The sequence below is a fragment of the Gymnoscopelus microlampas genome, assembly GCF_963454915.1.
Source record: "Gymnoscopelus microlampas genome assembly, chromosome: 11".
NCBI classification, from domain to species: domain Eukaryota; kingdom Metazoa; phylum Chordata; class Actinopteri; order Myctophiformes; family Myctophidae; genus Gymnoscopelus; species Gymnoscopelus microlampas.
The window spans coordinates 19,458,306-19,475,210 of record NC_139948.1 but is presented as its reverse complement, the minus strand read 5'-3'; the positions used below and the strand labels follow the sequence as shown (position 1 = coordinate 19,475,210).

At 37.9% G+C, this 16,905-nt stretch overlaps 1 gene segment (V, D, J or C); it reads right to left on the bottom strand.

Moving 5' to 3' along the window:
* Window positions 1-989: 989 nt before the first annotated feature.
* Window positions 990-2,249, bottom strand: LOC311054644 (Ig heavy chain V region 914-like). The segment is given in 2 exons: window positions 2,150-2,249; window positions 990-1,303 (listed from the first exon to the last, which is right to left on the bottom strand).
* Window positions 2,250-16,905: the final 14,656 nt, after the last annotated feature.

Sequence of the window (16,905 nt, the reverse complement as noted above, 5' to 3'; positions counted from 1 at the left end):
GTATGTATACCCTGTATTTTTACTCCCAACCCACTCCAGTCCTTTCCCTGCAGGTTGTCTGATCCATGCTGTAAGGCTACCAAGAGAATATGAGACTCTACAGGTGATGGTCAGTGGTTGACCTGGCTGGACAGTCAGGGAGGCTGGCTGAGTCAGTGTCTCACTGTTCACACCTGTGGAAAATAGAAACGTTTAGTAATAAATTAACATTGTAGAATAAGAACTGTCATATATTATAATCAGATCCAGAGAGACTCACATGATCCAAGTGCCAGCAGCAGCAGAGCTACAGAGAACATGGTTTTATAAGATGAACTAATGGAAGCTGCTATTCTCAGAGGGACACACTGACTCTCAACTACAAATAAATGGCATTTATATGAGGGCTGAGGAAACCAAATATCTGTTTTACATAATGACCCAAAGCTATTAACATTATTCATTTTCTTTACAGTAACAGATGTTAACAGTATCAAGACTAGATTAACATATCATTTGTTTATTCAATGTTTATAATGATGGATTATTGTGTGGGGAAAGATGTTGTTGGATGTTGAATGAAACATTCTTTGTATTGTACATCAAAACAGTAGAAGTTTATATTTTCTCTTACAACCAGTTTAATAGAAACAACTAATGCAGTCTCCTAAATTGTGATGAAGTAAAAGAATGATGTTTGATTTGTCTCAGAAACAATAAATCACTGCAGTGACCTCAGACTTCATGTTGTTCACATGGAGATCCACCTTATATCTGCCATGAGCAATTAAATCATCTATTCTGTAATTTGTGATTAATTCATGGCTAGTTTTTTTTTTTTAAAGGCAAAGTTTCATGAAAGAAGGACACTGGTTAGTACATACAATTCCTATAATTTTCATGAATGTATCTAAAAGCATCATTGTTTATTGTTCATACTAATTAATTAAAGAGAAAAGAGGAAGTTCTTCAACATCTTTAGTTGTTGTACAGCTCTGCAGTCTCCTGTGTCACTGTGACTGTCTAGCACAGTAATAAACAGCAGAGTCTTCAGTCTTCAGACTGTTCATCTGGAGATACACCTGCTGTCTGCTATTGTCTCTGGAGATGATGAACCGACCTTGGACTGACTGGGAGTAGTAGATGTTACCGCCAGCACTATTGAGGCGAGCAATCCACTCCAGTCCTTTACCAGGAGCCTGTCTGATCCAAGCCATGCCATAACTACTGAATGTAAATCCAGAGGCTGTACAGGTCAGCTTGTGAGATTCTCCAGGCCTTTTAACCACTGGTTCAGATTCAGTCAAAGTCTGACCTGTAACACCTGTAGATGTAAGTAATATAATCATTTAAGTAATCAAGAAGTTATTAAACACATGTACTATAACAGTGATATTATGAGATTCACCAAGAACTCACTGATAATGAATACAAACACCATCATCAGTAAACTGCAGCCAGTCTTCAGTTCCATGGTTCTAATGTCAGTCAGTTTAACATCAATGAGAAGACCAGAGCTGAGAGTCTGCTTATGAAGAGTTAGAGGAGAGAGACACTTTGCATATACTGCCCTCTAAAGGTTTAAATAGACAATGAAAATGATAATTTTTGCTCATGATTTGAATGTAAAGACCTAGCATCTGTTTTATTAAACTTTTTATTTTATTTTAGGTTTATAACTGTTTGTGTGGAACTGGCTATTTAAGGGGTAAATGCTTATATCAAAAGTGTTTAGGCTCATGGGGTTTTTAATGTGGGGGAGATTTTGTACATGACTTCTGTTGTTTTGTTTCAGTGTGTTTCTGGCACAATAATACACAGCTGTGTCCTCAGGCTGCAGATTCTGTCCTTTCAAAGTTACTGTGGAGCCATCTACAGCCAGGCTGAATTTATTCTTCAGAGAATCCTTGAGTGCTGTTGCTCCAGTATATTTGATTCCAATCCACTCCAGTCCTTTCCCTGCAGGTTGTCTGATCCAACCTGACCAATAGCTACTAACAGAATAGGAGACTCTACAGGTGATGGTCAGTGGTTGACCTGGCTGGGCAGTCAGAGATGCTGGCTGAGTCTGTCTCACCACTCACACCTGACAGGAATTAAAAACAAATCAGTGTAAATCAATTGCAACACTTTATTGCAAATTGTCAATTTATCCTACAGACAGACTCACATATTCCGGCTGTCAGCAGCAGCAACAACAGAGCTACAGAGGACATGGTGTTGAAGGTGAACCGGGGATGACCTTCTTCTGGTTCAACCGAGAGCAACATATGAACTCTTTATAGCAGAGTGACAAGGAAGAAGACTTTGCATAGAAGAGGCACTGGCTTCATAAAAGAAGGCTGGATTGTCCTGTTGAAAACAGTGGATATCATCTTACATATTTGTTTTTTAATGTGTAACTTTGATGAAAAGACATTCAATCTTTTCATTCATTTAAAACTCATTCATTCACTCACTCATTCATTTAAAACTCATCTTTCTGGAGGCCATAAGAGGAGGTAGTACCAGTTTCCCGGTAGACACCCCCCTTCCCTTTTTTTGTATATATATTTTTTTTTTCATGATTTATTTTTTGTACATAGTGGTATGTTATCTCTGTATTTTTTATATTGATATTTGAACTGTTTGGTTGCTACTATATATGTCTATGAAATTAATACCAATGACCCCAACGGAAACAAGTCCGCAAGGACTTTTTTGGTCGGACCTTTTAGACAAAAGTATTATAAATGTAACTGTGTTGTTTTACATTATTTTGCCTAATAAAAAATTCAATCAATTTAACATGTATTAATTGTGGCCTTTAATTATTCATCTGGAGATACACCTGCTGTCTGCTATTGTCTCTGGAGATGATGCACCGACCCTGGACTGACTGGGAGTAGTATTTGGTGCCACCACTTGGCCCATATATGTACAGTAGGCCATCCACTCCAGTCCCTTCCCTGCATGGTGCTTGTCTGATCCAGCTAAGATCAGAGCTAGTTGAGATCCCAGAATGAGTAGTATATGTGCAAGTCAATTTGTATGATTCTCCAGGCTGTTTAACCACTGGTTCAGACTCTGTTATTGTCTGTCCGTAAACACCGGACACAAATAGCATTACTGAGTATAAATTACATGAAGTTGAACAGAAAGTCACACTGCAGAATCAACCTCATACTGTAGCTCAATATCCTAACCTAGGCCACATATGAAGAGCAAAAACAGACCAGTTGATGTCATGTTGAAGTCTAGTTTTCAGTCCGAAGATTCAGACTGTGACTCTGCAGTCTGATTGTATAAGTAGAGTTGAAGCAGATGAGAAGTTTGCATAGACTTCTCCTTTTTTTTTTTTAAAGAAGAAGAGGGTTATAGGCTGGGCTGATAGTTATTACAGTATTTGAATGAGAACAGGACAGGACAATGGTTTGATTGAATGTAAATTAACACAGAAACTGTTTGTAATATAAAAACATTTACTTTGTGATATATAATATGATATAAACTCTTGCCATGTTAATGGCTTAATATATACTCCCAGTACTTCGTTAAAATATAAGTGGTCATTCAAATCATGAGGACATTGAAATCCTTCAGACACATTACAAATCTTTCATTAATTTTAAATTGTTTCTTATTTCCCCCTTTTTAGATTAGAGTCATCTATTTTCAAGATATTTTTCATTTGCCTATATGGTGAAGTGAGAGGGAGACAAAGTTCCAAGTAGGATGGAAAAGGGTAGGGGAATGTTTTGTTTTGTTTTGTTTTTAATGTTTTCATTTAGTTAAAACATTCAATTATTTTTGTTATAATGTTGAGTGTGAAGTGTTGTTGTTTGTATGTTCATCTGTACGTACGGGACAGGGGGGGGAGAAGCATACACTCTGTATATTTACCTGTCTGAGAACCCTTCTCTCTGGATAAAAAACTTAAAAGGAAAAAAAAAACATCTGTCATGAGAGCAAACATTTCATAATTCGTCCACAGAAATACAAGTTTACCACTCACAGGATCAAGCGGCCAGCAGCAGCACCAGGACTACAGAGAACATGGTTTGTGTTGAAGTAGCTCTTCTCCACTCTCTACTGAGACAAACACTGGTTTAAGTAGGTTTAACTTATTTACATAATGGTCTTGTCTTATGATTCGAGGAGTGGGGAGTGAGGGGGGTCTAGTAATGCGTTGTGTTTGAGAAGGTGTTTACTGTAATTGAAGTAATATGATCCACTAACTTGTCACATCGAATCCACTGTGGTGGATCCGGCTTTGTCGAGTGTCTACTGTAGCTTATACAAACACAACTGGCCCGTGTTCAGGGCAGTGAAGCCGGGCGGGCCGGGGAGGGTGACATTTGTCAACATACGTACTCCTACGGTCTGGGGCGTATCTCCTCCCAGTGGGGGCTCCTCTCTTGCAGGCGAGTCAGTAGGATACAGCAGCGGTGACAATACACAGGAATGTGTGTGGTGAGGAAATAATTGGCATAACGCCTAAATTGGGGATAAAAGGGGGTTAAAAATAAAAGTCGTATCCTATTTTGAGTTCACAGCAAGTGACAGCGAGTTTTGGACAGCAATATACATTCTGTTTCATTCAGTTCTATGGCTGTTGAGCTCCATGTATTGTCTATTTTGACAGGAATAGGCACTTTTAAATCTTTTAGGATCACACTTTAAATTGATATATATATATATATATATATATATATATATATATATATATATATGTGTGTGTGTGTGTGTGTGTGTGTGTGTGTGTGTGTGTGTGTGTGTGTGTGTGTGTGTGTGTGTGTGTGTGTGTGTGTGTGTGTGTGTGTGTACACACACACACACAATAAACACGCTCAATAAACCTCTGTCACTGTGAGTCTCTAGCACAGTAATAAACAGCAGAGTCTTCAGTCTTCAGACTGTTCATCTGGAGATACACCTGCTGTCTGCTATTGTCTCTGGAGATGGTAAACCGACCCTGGACTGACTGGGAGTAGTAGGGACCGCCAATATAGGCAATCCACTCCAGTCCTTTACCAGGAAACTGTCTGATCCAAGCCATGTCATAGCTTCTGAATGTAAATCCAGAGGCTGTACAGGTCAGCTTGTGAGATTCTCCTGGCTTTTTAAATACTGGTTCAGATTCAGTCAAAGTTTGACCCTTAACACCTGTAGATTTAAGTAATTTAATGATTTAAGTCATTAAGACGTTTAATACATATAGTATAACAGTGACATATGAGATTAACCAACAACAACTCACTGATACTGAATATAGACACCATCATCAGTAGTAAACTGCAGCCAGTCTTCAGTTCCATGGTTCTAATGTCAGTCAGTTTAACATCAATGAGAAGACCAGAGCTGAAAGTCTGCTTATGAAGAGTTAGAGAGAGACACTTTGCATAGGCTGCCCTCTAAAGGTTTAAATAGACAATGACTTCATTATTCCTGCTCATGATTTGAATGTAAAGACATCTGTTTTGTTTTATTTAACTTAGGTTAATAGCTTACTGTTTGTGTGGAACTGGGTATTTAAAGGGTAGCTAATCAAATGTTTTTAGGTTCAGATTTTATCATGGTCACTTTTTAAATGGCTCAGTGTTTCTCCCCTCAACAACTATGTTTTAAACAACCCTTAAAGCCATGTCTTAGGATTAACCTAGCTATTATTTATTGTCTTAATATGATTAATGTAGTTCATATAATGTAATTGGAATGAGTGGTAGGGTTTTTGTACAGCTGTTCAACAACCCCCAGTCACTGTGTCCCTCTAGCACAATAATAAACAGCAGAGTCTTCAGTCTTCAGACTGTTCATCTGGAGATACAGCTTACTGCTGGAGTCATCTCTGGAGATGATGAATCTACCCTGGACTGATTGGGAGTAGTAGATATGAGAACTGCCTGTGTGTATGAAGGCAATCCACTCCAGTCCTTTACCAGGAGCCTGTCTGATCCAGTTCATTCGAAAGTTACTGAATGTGAATCCAGACGCTGTACATGTCAATTTGTGAGTTTCTCCAGGCTTTTTAAGAGCTGGTTCAGACTCAGTCAAGATCTGACCTTCAACAGCCAGAGAAACAAGAACACCAACTAACAACAGCAACATCTTTCTATGAGCCATATTTACAGATACAACATCTTGAAGTTAGAGAGGCTTTTATGAACAAGACACAAACTGCACTGTGCAAGTATTTGCATACTAAGCTCCTCCTGTCAATGTCACTGTAACTGTAAAATCTATCATTTCAGTTACACATACTGTATGAATAGACATATCAAAATAGACAGTCAGAGAGACAGTCAGAGAGAGAGAGAGAGAGAGAGAGAGAGAGAGAGAGAGAGAGAGAGAGAGAGAGAGAGAGAGAGAGTTTGCAATAGGAACTGTGAGGAGGCATTTGACATCATCTGAAGAAATATGCAACTTGGGACAATTATAACACAGGACACTATCCATTCTGAATTACTTATATGAAAGATACGTTAGATGAACATTATGTATCCTCTAATAATAGCACATGCAGGAATTGTAGCAAATAAGGGTTGTTTTGTTTTTTTTGTTCTTTATTTACTAAGGGTAGTAGCTGAGCACAAGTGCTCATTTTCAACAACGCCTGCACATGAAACACACACCCACATTAAAACTTGAGAGCTGACCAGTACAACCTTATTGAGACCTGAAGCCGATTCTACATGTCTCCTAAATCCCAACAGTTTTCTGAAAAACGTATGTTTCTATATCAGCGGTGCTCAATCTTTTTCATGTCAAGGACCCCCAAAATTATATGTATTTGGCCGCAGACCCCCATCAAAATATTTTGTTCCAGGGACCCCCAGAAGCAAAGATTTGAGTTAAAAATGTTCACTTTAAACAATATATATTCAAAGATTTGAGTTAAAAATGTTCACTTTAAACAATATATATTCAAAGATTTGCACACATTTTCACGATTTTTCAAAAATAGCAGATCTACAAGCTCATAGCGCGGCACTCGGTGCCATGCTATGAGCTTGTATATCTGCTATTTTTGAATAGCCCAAAGTGTAAAATAATGCTTTTTAGCTCAAATCTAAAAATGTCACAGTTCCAGGGTTCCATGGGTTAAAGTATACTGTTGGCCACTAGCAGCTCCACTGATCCACAGTTGTGGGTTCAGTGCCTTGCTCAAGGGCACTTCAGCAGTGTTGGGGGGAGTGGAGAGTAGTGTCCATTCAACTTCCCCACCCAGCTTTTCCTGCCAGTCCGGGGAATCGAACCGGCAACAGTCCGGCGGCAAGGTCGCTCCTCCAACCTTTAGGCCACCGATGCCCTGAAACTGGGATTTTTTTTATGGTGAAATATAGGCCACCCAAAAGGTTTACAGTATATGTAACATATCACACAGATCGAATTTGATTGTCATTTAAAAAAACTTGTATTTCCACAGGTAATATTTGCACTATTAACCAATTTCATAAGGCAAGACAAGTTTATTCGTATGTAGCACATTACAAGACAGTTCAAAATTAAGACAGATAATTAAAAGAGTGTCAAATAAACACATAAAAGGATGCTTGAATACAATAACATTGTAAAAAAAAAAAAAGAGTAAAAAATGTGTAATTAAACATTTTAACCGAAAAATGTATAAACTTACAGTGCAAGAAATTAAAAATGTTTTAAAGGCAGTGACAAAAAGAATGGTCTCTAGTTTTAAACACAGGTTACACAATTAGAATATCTTAAAGTTCTATGCAATAATTTAGGTTGCCATTGTTTACTATTATGAAATAACAGGTTCCAGCTGGCAAGATTATAGAGTCTTTCGAGGTTGACTGACTTATACATCGATAATGAATAATAAAGTATTCTTATTCATCATTCTCTGAAAGCTATGTTTAGAGGATCTGATTAATTTAGTCAATATATTCAATATCTTTCATTTATATTTGGCCAGAGCTCTTCTATTCATCCATGTGATATGAACAACTCCTCTGGTTTCAGCCTGAAGGTATTAACACTGACTTATAGAGGGTTTTTTGTTCAGGTCTACTGATGGTTCATATTACTGTGGGTCTCTGGCACAATAATACACAGCTGTGTCTTCAGGCTGCACATTCTGTCCATTCAGAGTCACTGTGTTGCTGGAAGAGTCTAACGAGATACTAAACTTGTTTTTGAGGGAATCCTTGTAGTATGAACCGTAAGTATGTTTACTCCCAATCCACTCCAGTCCTTTCTCTGCTGGTTGTTTGATCCATGCTGTATTATAGGTATCAAGAGAATATGAGACTATACAGGTGATGGTCAGTGGTCGACCAGAGTGGACAGTCAGGGAGGTTGGTTGATTCAGTGTCTCACTGTTCACACCTGTCGAAAAGAGAAACCTTCAGTAATATAATACATGTAACTGTTTACAGTGTAGAACAGGAACTGTCTTTGTTCATGAACAAATCCAGAAAGACTCACAGGATCTAACTGCCAGCAGCAGCAGCAGAGCTACAGAGAACATGGTTTGATTTGAAGATGAGTTGATGGGAGTTGCTCTTCTCAAAGGGACAGACTGAGACTCTGCATCTCTCAACCACAAATACATGACATTTATATGAGGGCTGTTAGGATGAGGAAACCAAATGTTTTACATAATGACACAAAGCTATTATTAATATTAGCCTATTCATGGACTTTACAGGAACCGTTGTCACCATTATCAAGACTGAGACTTAATTCATAGATTACCGTCATGGTAAATTTTAAACACACAATGGTGATGGACTATTTTGAAGGGAATGATACTGTTGTATGCTGAATTATATATTCTTTAAAAACTAAATAGTGATATGAAGTACTTAGTTCATCCGTTCTGTTTTTTGTGATGGGTTCATGGCGAGAGAGAGAGAGGCGTAGTAGTACAAAACTCCATAAAAGACTGCCCCTCAGACATAATTTGTGCCACCTTACCCCTTATGCCTAAACCTTTTTGGCATTTTTTACTAATTTGAAAAAACATTTAAAAATAGTGAAAATGTCCGATCTACAACAAAACGTTGTGGCCTTGTAGATCGGCTATTTGAAAAATGTTTTTATGTTTTTCAAAATAGTAAAAAATGCCCATAAAGTTTAGGCATAAGTGGTACTTTTACCAATTATTTTAGAATTTCCTTCATGGTGAGTATTTGTCATGAGTGTGACTATAACATTGATTATATCATAATCATGATATATAATAGATTTAGAAGAGTGAAAAGAGGAAGTTCAACATCTTTAGTTTTTGTACAGCTCTACAGTCTCCTGTGTCACTGTGACTGTCTAGCACAGTAATAAACAGCAGAGTCTTCAGTCTTCAGACTGTTCATCTGGAGATACACCTGCTTTCTGCTATTGTCTCTGGAGATGATGAACCGACCCTGGACTGACTGGGAGTAGTAGATGGTACCAGCACTGCTGATATAAGCAATCCACTCCAGTCCTTTACCAGGAGCCTGTCTGATCCAAGCAGCATAAATGTCACTACTAAACCCAGAATATGTACAGGTCAGCTTGTGGGATTCTCCTGGCTTTTTATCCACTGGTTCAGATTCAGTAAGTGTCTGACCCTTAACACCTGTGTAGACAGAACACAATAAAAGCTGGTCAATCAATGCATAACATATATTTCAGAATGCACACAAGTTAATGGTAGAGTAATTCTACAATGAAAGGACTAAGCACTTACAATGTTTATTTACTACCAAGAGGAGTATCATTAATAAACTCCAGAAACTCAGCTCCATGGTTCTAATGTTAGTCAAGTGCATATGAATAGACAACTACAGCTGATAGTCTGGTTATAAAGAGATGGGTAGAGACTAGAGAGAGAGACTTTGCATAGACCACCCTCTAGAGGTTTTAATAGGGACTGTGAGAAGGCATTAGACATCATACATAATGGAATAAATCTTATGCAACCAATAATAACCAATTCGCAGAAGGAGAGACTAACCCCAATTTCAACTACTGCACAATAATTGATTAATTTCATTATTAAAGTGATTATTAACAGTACAGACAAAGGTAATGCTAAAAGGATAACACAAAAAGCCCCAGGTGCTTGTTTTAATTGTGGTCCACTGTACTCAATTCATCCGTAATACATATAATACAATACAATATATTACAGGAGCTTACTGCCAGCTTACCACATCAATACTATATATAGTGGAAAATATCTCTTTAAATAAATAAATAGGTGACTCTTAAAAGAGCAATTTTGGGAGTGATAGTCAGGTGAGTTTAAGCATGTTCTCAAGCTTATTTGTATAGCACATTACAACGAGGCAGTTCAAAGAGCTTTATATAAAAAATCATTAAGGCACTAAAACACAAATCATTAAGATAGTGTCAAAGAAACACATAAAGGATGTTTGAATACAATTTAATTGTTTAAAAAAAAACATGCATTTATAAAATTACAGTGTGTCAAGGCAGACAGTGAACCCAGATGCAGACAAAAAACAAGGAAACGTTGAATGCAAATTTAAAGTGGAATTTAATAAAGTCAAATAGAACAGGCTTCAAAAACTTTCAAGCCTCAGGAGGCATCAAAGGTATAACTTAAACAAGTCCAAAAATTGACTTAGGTCCAAAGCTTTTTTGTACATATTTTTGTTTTTTACGGGGACAGAGCTCTGCTCTGTACACGTATTGTTATTGGCAGTATTCTGTCACTTCTTCTTCTTCTTCTTCTTCTTCTTCTTCTGCCACTTTTCGCAGTTCTGGCTGAACCGCGCTGTCGCTTTTTACGAAACTCGGCCATATGGTAGATGGTCATGAAAAATGATCAAAAAATAATTCTCACAATCTTTCGTCCAAAGGTGGCGCTATAGCACTCAATTGAAAATGCCAACTTTGACCAGGTACAACTCATGCCCTGTTTGACCTACAGCCATGAAACTTGGATACACATATGCGTCTCCTCATGCTGAACAACTTTCACACTCTGACTTTTGACCTCTGACCTTTAGATCTCCCACCATTTTGAATTATATGAAAAACAGTCATTGGCTCCTAACTTCTGCATTTTTTCACTTATGGAAAATCCGTTGGAAATTTTTGTAGGCAGTGGTCCAAGGTTCAAGTGCTAAACGTTTCGTGCAGATTGCTCAAAAATCCCAGGAGGAGATAGATTTTAACTATTACAGTTTAAAGAAAATTATTCATCTGTGCCTAAAACATACATGCAGACTCACATTTCTTTGAAACTTTGCAGAAATGTACAGGGTCATTCCAAATATCACTGAAACCAATCTTACTCCAATTGGCCAAAAGGGGGCGCTATAGCAATTTTTTGAAAAGGCAGACTTTAAACAGGCATAAGTCATGCCTCGTTTGGCCGAAAGTCGTGAAACTTGCTTACACATGTGCCTTGACTCATGAGGAACACACGTATCGATTTGACCATTAAGCTCCGCCCTTAGATTTTCCACAATTTTGAGCAGTTTGAAAAATACTTGTTTTTGCCAGTTCTGGCTTAACCGTGCATACGCTTTTTACGAAACTCGGCCATATGGTAGATGCTCATGAAAAACTACCAAGAAATAATTCTCACACTCATTCGTCAAAGGGTGGCGCTATAGCACTCAATTGAAAGTGCCAACTTTGAACAGGTACAACTCATGCCCTGTTTGACCTACAACCATGAAACTTCGATACACACATGCGTCTCTTCATGCCCGACAACTTTCGTGGTCTGACTTTTGACCTCTGACCTTTAGATCTCCCACCATTTTGAATTATATGAAAAACAGTCATTGGCTCCTAACTTCTGCATTTTTTCACTTATGGAAAATCCGTTGGATTTTTATGTAGGCAGAGGTCCAAAGTTCAAGTGGTAAACGTTTCGTGCAGATTGCTCAAAAATCCCAGGAGGAGATAGATTTTAACTATTACAGTTTTATGAAAATTATTCATCTGTGCCTAAAACATACATGCAGACTCACATTTCTTTGAAACTTTGCAGAAATGTACAGGGTCATTCCAAATATCACTGAAACCAATCTTACTCCAATTGGCCAAAAGGGGGCGCTATAGCAATTTTTTGAAAATGCAGACTTTAAACAGGCATAAGTCATGCCTCGCTTGGCCGAAAGTCGTGAAACTTGCTTACACATGTGCCTTGACTCATGAGGAACACACGTATCGATTTGACCATTAAGCTCCGCCATTAGATTGTCCGCAATTTTGAGCAGTTTGAAAAACACTTAAACCCAGGATTTTTCAGCTATTTGCGTGAAACTGTATCATCTGTGTGATCTCCTTTTTCACAGTTACTTGTCTGTTGGGCCAATGGCGTCTCCCTTAAATGAATGCCTCACAATCTCAAGGTCACCAGTTCAAGCCTCACTTGATGTAGACTTAATTTAAGTTGAATTGCAAACAACATGACTGTATCAATGAATACATGTGCAAATGGTAAAGATAACCTGAAATGCTTATTTGAGAGTACGTTTTTTACGTATGACATACTTCATTCTGAAAATAGCTGATCTACAATCTCACAACTTTTCATGGTTTGTGAGCTTGTAGATCGGCTACTTTCATTAGTTTTGGTTCTGAGGAGATGTACAATTTCTTCATTGGTAAATGGCTTGTGAACGAGTGATCTTAGTGTTAGTGAAACAGGGGCTTGGTTCATGAAAGAAGGCAAGAGTTTATGATCTTCAACAGACAATATCAGCCTGGACAAAGCTATAGCACTATAGGTAGTGTTGCAGCCTATTAGTCTGAAGGTTGAGAGTTCGAATCCTGTTAATGGCAGTAGGTTGAGATGTCCAATCAAACCATTATGTTTCCATCTCTCTCTCTCATCAATCTATTGTTTCCATGTCACTCTCTCTCTCTTCAATCTATTCCGTTTCCATGTCTCTCTCTCTCTCTATTCACTGGCCCCGTATTATCGCTGCTTGCAGCTATATTTTGTTTTTGTTTTTGATGCTTTTTTGTTTTTTTTGTACATATAGTGTTATTTTCTCTGTATTTTTGTGTTGATATTTGAACTGTTTGGTTGCTACTACATAAGTCTATGAAATGAATACCAAGGACCTCAATGGAAACAAGACCGCAAGGACTTTTTTGGACGGACCTTTTAGACAAAGTATTATATATACATGTAATTGTGATGTCTTACATGTTTTGGCCAAAAAAAAAAATTAATCAATTCAATCAATCAATCAATCTGCCAAAAGCAACATTAGAGCCAGAGAATTTGATTAGGTGATTTTTACAGTACCAAATATGTGGGAAAACGCATCTGAGCTTAACTGACTTATAGACATTGACAATCATTAATACGCTTTTTAAACAACCATTGAAAGCTTTGTTTAGAAAATCTGATACATTTAGTCAGTATTTGTATTCAATATTTTTCATTTATTTTGGTCACAGCTCTTCAATGCATCCATGTGATGTGAGTACCTCCTCTGTTCGGTTCAGATATTAACTGCAAAGGGATGCAGGGGTTTTTGTTCAGGTCTACAGATGGTTAATGTTACTGTGGGTCTCTGGCACAATAATACACAGCTGTGTCTTCAGGCTGCACATTCTGTCCATTCAAAGTCACTGTGTTGCTGGAAGAGTCTAACAAGATACTAAACTTGTTTTTGAGAGAGTCCTTGTAGTATGTATCACTCCCAATCCACTCCAGTCCTTTCCCTGCCGGTTTTCTTATCCATGCTGTATAATAGCTATCAAGAGAATATGAGACCTGACAGGTGATGGTCAGTGGTTGACCTGGCTGGACAGTCAGGGAGGCTGGCTGTGTCAGTGTCTCACTGTTCACACCTGTGGAAAAGAGAAACCTTTTGTAATGAATTAACTATTTACACCGTAGAATAAAAACTGTCTTGGTTTATAAACAAATCCAGAGAGACTCACAAGATCCCGCTGCCAGGAGCAGCAGCAGAGCTACAGAGAACATGGTTTGATTTGAAGTTAGACCGATGGGAGCTGATCTTCTTAGTGGGATGGACTGACACTCTGCATCTCTCAACCACAAATAAATTACATTTATATGGGGGCTGTTGGGATGAGGAATCCAAATATGTGTTTTACATAATGACACAAATTGCTATTATTAATATTATTCATGGACTTTACAGGACCGTTGTCACCATTATCAAGATTAAGACTTACATTAATTAGATACTCTCATGGTTAATTTTGAAAAGGCAATTCATTTAATGCAATGTTTATGATGATTGTGGATTGTTGTGAGGGATATGATACTGTTGAGTGTCATAGGACCACAATGGAAACAAATCCCCCAAAAATGACATATTTCCTTCATGGCGAGTGCAGTTTTCATCATGATGGTGGCTATAACAACATTTATTATATCTTACAGTATAATATATTTAGAAAAATGAAAAGAGGAAGTTCTTCAACATCTTTAGTTTGTGTACAGCTCTGCAGTCTCCTGTGTCACTGTGACTCTCTAGCACAGTAATAAACAGCAGAGTCTTCAGTCTTCAGACTGTTCATCTGGAGATACACCTGCTGTCTGCTATTGTCTCTGGAGATGATGAACCGACCTTGGACTGACTGGGAGTAGTAGATGCTATTATAAACGTAGGCAATCCACTCCAGTCCTCTACCAGGAGCCTGTCTGATCCAATTCATTTCATAACTACTGAGTGTGAATCCAGAGACTGTACAGGTCAACTTGTGAGATTCTCCAGGCTTTTTAACCACTGGTTCAGATTCAGTCAAAGTCTGACCCTCAACACCTGTAGACAAATTAACAAATCAGTGAGGTTTTTTTTTTTAGAATGATTAATGTGTTGTAGTACTGTATAACATTATTAGTATTAGAATCACCAGCAACTCACTCATACTGAATATAGACACCATCATCAGTAATAAACTGCAGCCAGTCATCAGTTCCATGGTTCTTATGTCAGTCAGTTTAACAGCAATGAGAATACCAGAGCTGAGAGTCTGCTTATTAAGAGATCGAGGAGAGAGACACTTTGCATAGATAGACCATTGGTTCTTAAAGTGGGGTCCGGGGACCCCCAGGGGTCTTTGAGGGGGTTCTAGGGGGTCCCAAAGAAAATGTGTTAATATAGCGTCACAATAATTGTAACCACTTACTTAACCACCGTATTTTATACTTTGGCTATTCAAAAATTGCAGATATACAAGCTCATAGCACGTCACTTGCCACGATATGAGCTTGTACAGTAGATCTGCTATTTTTTTTATCTATTTTTTTTATCGTGAAGATTTGTGCAAATCTTTATATATATATATATATATATATATATATATATATAAATATATATATGTATATATATATATATATCAAGAGCATTATTGAGGACCAATTATACCAATTATATACTGATAGTTTGCCACCTGTCCATACCATTAGATATAACACTATGTACCAGAGCCAGTTTGCCATCTACTAACTGTGTTTTGGGATATACTATTCTATCTTGTGTGTGTGTGTGTGTGTGTGTGTGTGTGTGTGTGTGTGTGTGTGTGTGTGTGTGTGTGTGTGTGTGTGTGTGTGTGTGTGTGTGTGTGTGTGTGTGTGTGTGTGTGTGTGTGTGTGTGTGTGTGTGTGTGTGTGTGTGTGTGTGTGTGTGTGTGCGCGCGTTGTTTCCCTGGTGGGGGGGATTAAGACATTAATTACACATCCTTAAGAGAGCGCAAAAGAAACACATGAAAGGAATTTGAAAACAATACCATAAAAAACTAAAATAAGTTAAAAAGAAAAGAACATAAAATTACAGTGCAGAAGAAATGATTGGAAAAACGATTTATTTTAAACACAGGTTACAGAACTAAAACTTATTCAATAATTTAGATTGCCATTGTTTTTTAACAGCCAACAGCAACATTAGAGCCATAGAATGTGAACTGAAAGAACAGGTGAACAACAATACCAAATCTGTAGAAAAACACAGCTAAGCTTGGGAAGTTGTGGTGACTTAAATATATATGTGTTTTGATCATTCATGGAAAGCTATGTTTAGAGGTTCTATGATTACTTTTGTCAGTATTTATATTCAATACTTTAATATTTGGCCACACAGGTTTTCAATTCATTCATGTGATGTGAGCATCTCCTCTGGTGGGTTCATGTACTAACTGCTGACTGATATAAGGGTTTTTGTTCACGTCTACTGGTTGTGTGTATCATTGTGGCTCTCTCTGGCACAATAATACACAGCTGTGTCTTCAGGCTGCACATTCTGTCCATTCAGAGTCACTGTTTTGCTGGAAGAGTCTAACGAGATACTAAACTTGTTTTTGAGAGAATCCTTGTAGTAAGAATCCCCTGTATATTTCATCCCAATCCACTCCAGTCCTTTCCCTGCAGGTTGTCTGATCCATGCTGTCCTATAGCTACCAAGAGAATATGAGACTCTACAGGTGATGGTCAGTGGTTGACCTGGCTGGACAGTCAGGGAGGCCGGCTGAGTCAGTGTCTCACTGTTCACACCTATGGAAAATAGAAATGTTTAGTAATAAATGAACAATTCACAATGTAGAATAAGAACTGTCTTATAAACACATTCCGAGAGACTCACAGGATCCAGCTGCCAGCAGCAGCAGAGCTACAGAGAACATGGTTTTATAAGATGAACAGATGGAAGCTGCTCTTCTCAGAGGGACGGACTGACTCTCTCAACTACAAATAAATGACATTTATATGAGGGCTGTTAGGATGAGGAAACCAAATATGTGTTTTACATAATGACACAAAGCTATTAACCTTGTCATGGTTCATCTTGAACATATCATTTATTCATGAAATGTTTTTAATGATGGATTATCGTGTGGAGAAAGATAATGTTGGATGTTGAATGATACATTCTCTAAAAACAGTATTGTACATCAAAACAGCAGAGGTTTATCTTTTCTCTTACTGCCAGTGTCACTAAACAACTCAGTGAGTCTCCTAAATTGTGATCTGAAGTA